This window comes from Mus musculus, chromosome X (assembly GCF_000001635.26).
Source record: "Mus musculus strain C57BL/6J chromosome X, GRCm38.p6 C57BL/6J".
NCBI lineage: Eukaryota > Metazoa > Chordata > Mammalia > Rodentia > Muridae > Mus > Mus musculus.
This window is the reverse complement of record NC_000086.7, coordinates 53,632,511-53,640,271: the sequence shown is the minus strand read 5'-3', so window position 1 is coordinate 53,640,271 and position 7,761 is coordinate 53,632,511. Positions and strand designations below refer to the sequence as shown.

The following is a 7,761-nucleotide window of genomic DNA, read 5'->3' as shown; positions in this document are numbered from 1 at the left end:
ATACACGAACATGCATGCCTGGCTACTTTGTTATTTATTTTTTCTTTTTTGAAACAAGGTTTCTCGATGTAGCCCTGGCTGTCCTGGAACTTGCTCTGTAGATAGGACTGTTCTTGAACTCAGAGACCCACCATCCTCTGCCTCACAAGTGCTGGGATCAAAGTTGTGTGCCACCACCGGGCTTCTGTAATTATTCTTTGTGTCTTTTCCTCAAATCTGTTTTTATCATTCTCTTATACTCCTAGACTAGGGAGCTCTGCCTCTCAAATCAATATCAAAGTAAGAAACAGACTGATAGAAAGGAGATAAATATAACTGGTATAAGGAAAAGAATGAATTAACATTTCTCTCCTTTAAAAAAATTTTAGTGGGGTTGGGCGCAATGTTGAAGTGAAGCCTAAAATCAGATAAAGTAACACAGGCTTTGTTAAAACACATACACACACACACACACACACACACACACACACACACACAAAGATCTTAATGTATGAGATACAAGCTCAGAATGAAGGCAATGTGATATTGTGTGGTTTAGAGACAGTGTCTTACTGGGTTTTTCAGGAAGTCTTCCAATTTCTAAGGACTTCTGCCCCAACTATCTGAGTAGTTGGGACTGCAGGTGTGCAACATCAGAAAAAATAGAACTAGTTCAAAAAGCACTAAAGTATCTATGGAGGGAGATGAATGCAGTGATGGTTTTGTTAGCTATGAACCTTGTAAATGTTCAGAACTAGAACTTCTTATTTGTACAAATTAATTTTTAGCTGTTCTTGTCGACACTTGAGATTGAACCTAGGGACTCTCATATGTTAGGCAAGTACCAGGATGGGCTTGAACTTGAGATCTGTCTTCCTCTGCTTCCTCAGTGCTGGGATTTGAGGTATGAGCTAATATGTAGATTGTGGGACTGGCTAGTGGGATTTCTTTTTTTAAAAATATTACTACTATATAAATTAAAAAAGTTAACTTGTAGCCAGCTTTCACATTTGGATGATTATTCCAGAAAATGTTGAGTGATTAGTTTGTGCCACAACAGTATATTTTTATTCTTCTTTACATGTTTGTTAAATAGGTAAACTTTGCTATCATTTAATTAATATTTCCTGTGACATTCACCTTGACCTTCTCCTACCCTTGTCCACGGACAGGGTCAGGTGCTATTGGCAAGAGAAAAAACCTCCACTCTGCCTTCATTTTAGGCTTCCAGGCTTTTGGCACAGTGACTGTCTTGTCTCCTGTCCTAACCTGATGGGTAAGCCCTCCTCAGCCCACTATGGGAAGCCATTATGTGGCTTTTAGTTTTCTTAAGTACTTGTCTACCCCAGACCCCCAAGTGAGTGAAAGCCCTGAACACTCTTTCCTTTCTCATAGAAATCCTTTAAATCATCTCTGCTGAAAGCATAGTGGATTCCTCACCAGGAAGGAAAGGCTTTTGTTTTTTGTTTGTTTGTTTGTTGTTTGTTTGTTTTTCTGCTGATCTTCCAGTAGACATATAACTTGGGCCTCTCCAGCATATGATTAGAAATGTGATGTGGTTGTCACTGAAGAAATCTTACAAAGTAGGAGCTGAGAAAGATGTCTCTGTCTGTGCTTGGTGCTCAAGTGCGAGTTTAGATCACCAGCACCCACAGCCAAAACTAGGTATGGCATCATGCACCCATAATCTTAGCACTAGGGCAACCTAGGGTTGCAGGCTAGACAGTCTAGCTGAATTGGTGAGTGAGTTCCAAATTCAATGAGAGGCCCTGTGTATGACACACACATATACACATATATGCACATACAAAAATAAATACACAAATAAAATAAATCTTTGAAAATATAGACCACTGCAAGATAAAAACAAACAAACAAGTAAACAAATAAAACATCATCCTGGATGACCAAGTTAAGAGGTTCCATTTTCTTCTTCAAGCCTTGTCCATACAGGGCTAGTGGTATACACAGTGGGAAAATGCTGAGAGCCACGCAGGAGGAATGACAAATGGCTTTAGAACTCATGGAATGCAGCCCACTGGTTACCACAGCCACATGGGTGGGCCTCGGTATGGGCACAGCCCTGAGGACTATTTGTCCTGAGGAATTCATGCTCTTATGGAGTTCTGCTCTTCTTGCTGCCCTCACATCCCTCTTAATCTAAGAGTTATATGAAAACTCGAAGGGGGCTTCCAGCCCCTCACTGGGCAGTATCTCTAGCATTCACAATAATAATGCCTGATCTCTTTCAGGCACCTCACCAACCACCCTAGGGAAGAACTCAGAGACACAGATTGTCAGCAATGACTGCCAGACTTAGAAAGCGTTTGGAAAAATAAAATTGATAGTAAAGCTAAGTCGAGGTGTTTTTACTATTGGCTCTGATGTAGAAAATCTTAGGAAACAATTTGAAGTTCAGAAATGCACACTCTTACTAGTTAACTAGGAACCCTTTATGGTCAGGGAGCAAGAACAATGGCAGCACCAGCTGACGTGACTCTCACTGAGGCTGGACCAGTGATGACTAAATTTTTTTGTTGTTCATAAATATTACTTTTATGTAAACAATAGCTGATTTTAAAGACTACAGACAATAGTGGGTAGAATATGTATTAAAATGAATCCCCAGTAAAATGAAAACAATTCCTAAAAACTGCCTAAAAATATTTACAACTTTTCTACCTCTTTTAGCAACATTTCCTTTAAAATAAGAGCAACTGTAAAAAATAAAACTTGTATATCAGATGAAGAACACAGCTAGCTGCATAAGGCCCAGGTTTCATCTCCATCACTATGGGAGAAAAAAATTAAAATTTTACAAACTGAACACAAAATATAAAAGATAGCAAGAGTCTCTGAACATTTATTAGGTAAAAGAAATCATGTTTGACTCTTTAAAACATCTATTCATATGCTAAATCTTCAAAAATAGTTCTTTGCCATTATCATTTCCTTCATCTTCTCCCTGAATATTTCTACTTTACCAAGGACGTTGAGCTCTTACGGTGAAATGTGACAAACTTTGAGTAGTATAGGGTAGCTTTTCTCAAATTCTATTCCACGTGGAAATGTGACTTCTTATTAGGTTCTAAGGGGTTGAGAAGCATGGTTCTCACTCCAGGAGAACATCAACAGAGGAGTCCATAAAGAAAATGTAATATATATACATACATATACAATGAACAATATATAGATGATATATTTAATATATATACACATATAATGGAATTATCTCATTTTCAGGAAAATGAAACTAGAAAATATGATTTAAAATAAAATAAGCCAAACTTAGACCAAAGTCCTGTTTCCCTTACATGGAATCTAGTTTTACATAGGTGTGTGTGTGTGTGTGTGTGTGTGTGTGTGTGTGTGTGTATGAATGGAATGAAGGAGTGGTGCTGGGGGTGGGATAGAGGGTAGAGACAGAGGCATAGAGAAGGGAAGAAAGCAAGAGTTGAGGAAGGGAAGGAAAACAAAATAAGGGAGGCTATTTGGTGGAAGTGTACCAGGAAGAGAGGAGTAAGGCTAGAAGAACCTGGGATTTGGGGCAAAACATGAGCAAGGTATAATAACACATGTATGTGAAAATACCATAATCTAACATTACTTTTTAAGTTATCTCAAAAACGTAATTAAAAAATAAAAGCAAACCAAAGTATTGTCATTCACCAGAAAGTTTACAGAAGCTTGCTAAGACTCAATAGTATTCAACAAATCTACTGGCATTTGCAAAGATTTTTTGCAAAGCAATTGTATTCAAGTATTTGAAAACTAATGTTTCAATTAAATATGGTGAAAATGGTAAATGTGTTATTGTTTTGCCTCTTTATCTACCTCTCAGTTCTTTTAACAATTTATGAAACTAGATCTTAGAACTGAGAACAAATAAGGATTTTTTTAGGTGTGCATAATCCGTGACAAATCATTAATTGCAGGTCAAAGTTTTAACTAAAAAACATTATTATTTTAAGGATCATGAAAAGAAAAGGCAGAATGTATACAAATATAAGGTGTTATTAAAGTGACTAAAATTAACCTGCCAACCCCTAATTTCATTCTTAGTTATAATATCAATATTTAAATTCAGAAAATAAAAATGTCAATTGTCACTAGTATTCCCATTTCAAGTCCTTCATCCTGTAAAATAAAAAGCTCACAATCACCTTTCTTTTAAGTATTATGATAAAGAAATACTTTATTATTATAGTTGTTATTTAACTTAATATAATATACAATTTTTATGATCTGGCTATATATATTAGATTACATTAATTAAAATTCTAATAAATAGACAGTAGAAATATGGTAAAAATTCAAATTTAAAATTAGTGTGCTAATTTTTTTCACTAAATTGTAGATTAAGTATTAGATATTTTTGTGACTGATAATATGAACTGCAAAGAAAATGTTTGATTTCCTAAGTTTTATATTGTATCCCAATTTATAACCATGTGTTTCAGATAATATTATCAATATTTTTCATAAAGTGTCACTTTAAATTTTTTGTTACATTTGTTTCCCTGTATGTACAACTATAGACAGAATGATGGACAAATTGGAGGATAATGCACAGGAACTGGCTCCCCTTCAGCTAAATGGGTCCTGGGGACTGAACTCATACAACTGGGCTATGCAACAAGCACATTAAACCACTAAACCATCTCACTAGCCTAAAGTAACCTTTTTTTTTTTTTAACCTTACAAAAGATGATACATTCAAGAAAGGTTTTAATTTTAGTTTAAAATAGGGAAGTCAGGAATATCAACACGGTTTCTTATTATAAATCAGACAACTATTTCTATCTAGCTTTTCAAGATAGTGACATGTTATTATATATTATTAATAATATTGGTATATTATTATATCAATATTTATAGTATAGATTCTTAGGTAGCAAACCTGATTGCTTATACCCAATTCATTAAGTTCTGAAAATATTCTTCGAAATTTACTCATCCCAGAGCTAGGAGGGAACCCATCTCTGATCCAGAAGCTATCTCCAATTGATAGCATGTGCACATGAAAATGTAGCTTTCTCCAAGAAAGTCTTACTGGGAAACAAACAACTCTCTATGGTAGAGCCCATATCCCAGAGTGGGACTGAGGGAAAAATATGCTCAGTGGCCTCTTTACAGGTTCTTTGTCTCATGGTGTCATGAGAAAGCATTCTTTAAAACCCATATAGATCTCTTGTACATATATATATACACACTGGTTTCTGGTTTTGTGTTTTCATGGGATTTCTGATTGTGTGAATGTGTCTCTGCACCCATATGTGTGTCTCATGCTTTTTCTTTGGCTCTTTTTCTTCTTTTTTGTCCTATTCCAATTTGTTTATTTTGTTTTCTTTTATTATTATTCCTTAGATGCCTTTTGTTTTCTAACCAGTGACAGGAAAGATCTCAATCCAGACAGAAGGGGAGTTTGAAGGAATTGAGAGGAATTGGGGGAAGGGAAATCATAATCAGAATATACTGTATGAAAAAATTGATTTCAACAAAAGAAAAAAAAGCAAATTGCTTTTCATAGACTTTTCTGTCTAATGTTTTCTGAAGTAATTCATATAGTTAATAACCTGGCTGGAGTTCGAGTACATTTTTACAATGCCAAAGGTATCTATTTATGAAACAAAATAAATGTCAAACTAAAAATGTTAGAAGTAGTCTTTCTATTATAATAAAAGAAACATTTTGTTTAATGAAAAATTATATATTTATTTATATGTTTTAGGTGCACGACTGAGTTGTAAGCTAGAATTCTTTCAGAATAACAGCACAAGATTTCAGGGTGCAAATAGTAAATGACTAAGCGACTCTCTTAAAAATAATAAAATAAAAAAACTTTAAAAATTTTTGTTTTTCGAAACAGGCTAAAACCCTGGCTGTTCTGGAACCCACTCTGTAGACCTGGTTGGCTTCAAAGTCAAGAGATTTGTCTGCCTCTGCATCCAGAGTGCTAGGATCAAAGGTAAGTGTTACCATATCCAGGTCCAGTATTCTTTTTTGGGGGGTGGGGGGGGGTTTCTTTGACAAGGTTTCTCTGTGTAGCCCTGACTGTCCTGGAAGTCTCACTGTAGACCAGGCTGGCCTCGAACTCAGAAATCCGCCTGCCTCTGCCTCCCAAGTGCTGGGATTAAAGGTGTGCACCACCACACCCGGCTCAGGTCAAGTATTCTTAATAGAGAATAAAAGGTTTCTCCCCCCACCCCCCACCCCCGCCTTTGGTCTTTAACACTAATTGTGACTAAAGAGATAGCAAAAAAAAAAAAACAACAACAACAAAAAAAAAAAAACCCAACAACAACAACAACAAAACAACATTACACTTACTTCTAACATTTCATTCAGTGTTATCAGCTGTGCTTTCAAGTCTTGAATGTTTTTCCTTTTCTTCTGAGTACTTCCATCAGGCAGAGGAAAAAGATCTTCTAAAAAAATCACCCACAGTAAGCAAGAGCTTCTCCTTAAATTCCTTTATACTACAGATCTCAGCTTTCAGTCTATTAAAGACCCTCGATTCAGTAAGTGTTACAACCTGACTTTTCAATCACTGTGTAAGATATTAAGAGTTTCCATCCAGCATTTGCTGCTCCCTTTCTAAGTCTTCTTTTAACTTTTCATTCTTTGATTGAATGGTAGATAGTACCATTTCAAGATCACATCTCAATTTTTTTGAACTCTTCTTTTCCTAATACTAACAAACCATCTTCAATTAGAGAAATAATTTCTGGTTTTCTTCTGTTCCATTGACCAAGAGCAGCAGTCAAACATTTTGCCCGAGAGCTGAGCATTTGAGTTAGTGAATGTCTCCGTTCCAATAACCGATAGTTTATTCTAACAGTCTTCTATATCTTTCCACATTTCTTCACATTGTTTAATAAGTTCTTCCTCTGTATCTATAACAGCTTCCACATCTGTAATAGTGTCTGGATCTACTTCTTGTTGATTCTCTGACATATCCTTTATAGTTTTCTTCACCTTACTGCAACAACTCAGTCCTCCGGTCCGATGATTGTTTTCTTATACCCATTTTTTTTTTTTGCCCTCAACTTCATGATATGATTTATTAAGAACTGCTGATGAGTAGTTATGCATTTTAAGGATATAAGGTAGATATGACTGATTTTTATATAAAAGTTTAGATTTGTGACTCTTATAAGATTCTTGTAAGATTACCTTTGAAGATAAATAGTAAAATAATTATTCCTTTCTTTGTAACCACAAATTGCTGCCTACCAGTAAGAGAAACTGGCTGAGAAAACTCCCTCGCTTGCTTACACTTTGTTAATCTATAACAAGTTGCTTAGGTACAAATGCATGTGGGATTTTGGGAATAATTTGTTTTCTTTGTCGGTATTACATAATGTTATTTCTTGTAAAGGCATTGGAGAACACATTGATTTTTCATAGTCATTCACTAGAAGAAAACTAAAATGTAATCCCGTTATAATTGCATACTGCTTGAAAGATTTTGCTGGGATATACATATGCTATGGAAGAAAAGATAAAGGATGTGGGCTAGAATATTGTTCCTTCCTCCATCAACTATGTGTATGGATATATGTGTATACATAAAGCTTGTCTCAGTGTGTGTTGGAGCTTGCTATGTATTTATGTATGTATGTGTAAAATGCTTGGAACCTACTTGCTGAAGCTTTGCTCTAAACATTCTATCTCTGAATGTCTATATGTCTGTCTATAGTTCTGTATGTATGTGTGTATGTATGGATATATGTATATGTTTGTGTGTATGAAGTTATTGGACTCTGCCTTTTGTTTCAT

General features: G+C 35.3%; 1 pseudogene; it reads right to left on the bottom strand.

Annotated features, from left to right (window-relative positions):
* On the bottom strand, positions 6,285-6,972 carry Gm14600 (predicted gene 14600; annotated as a pseudogene).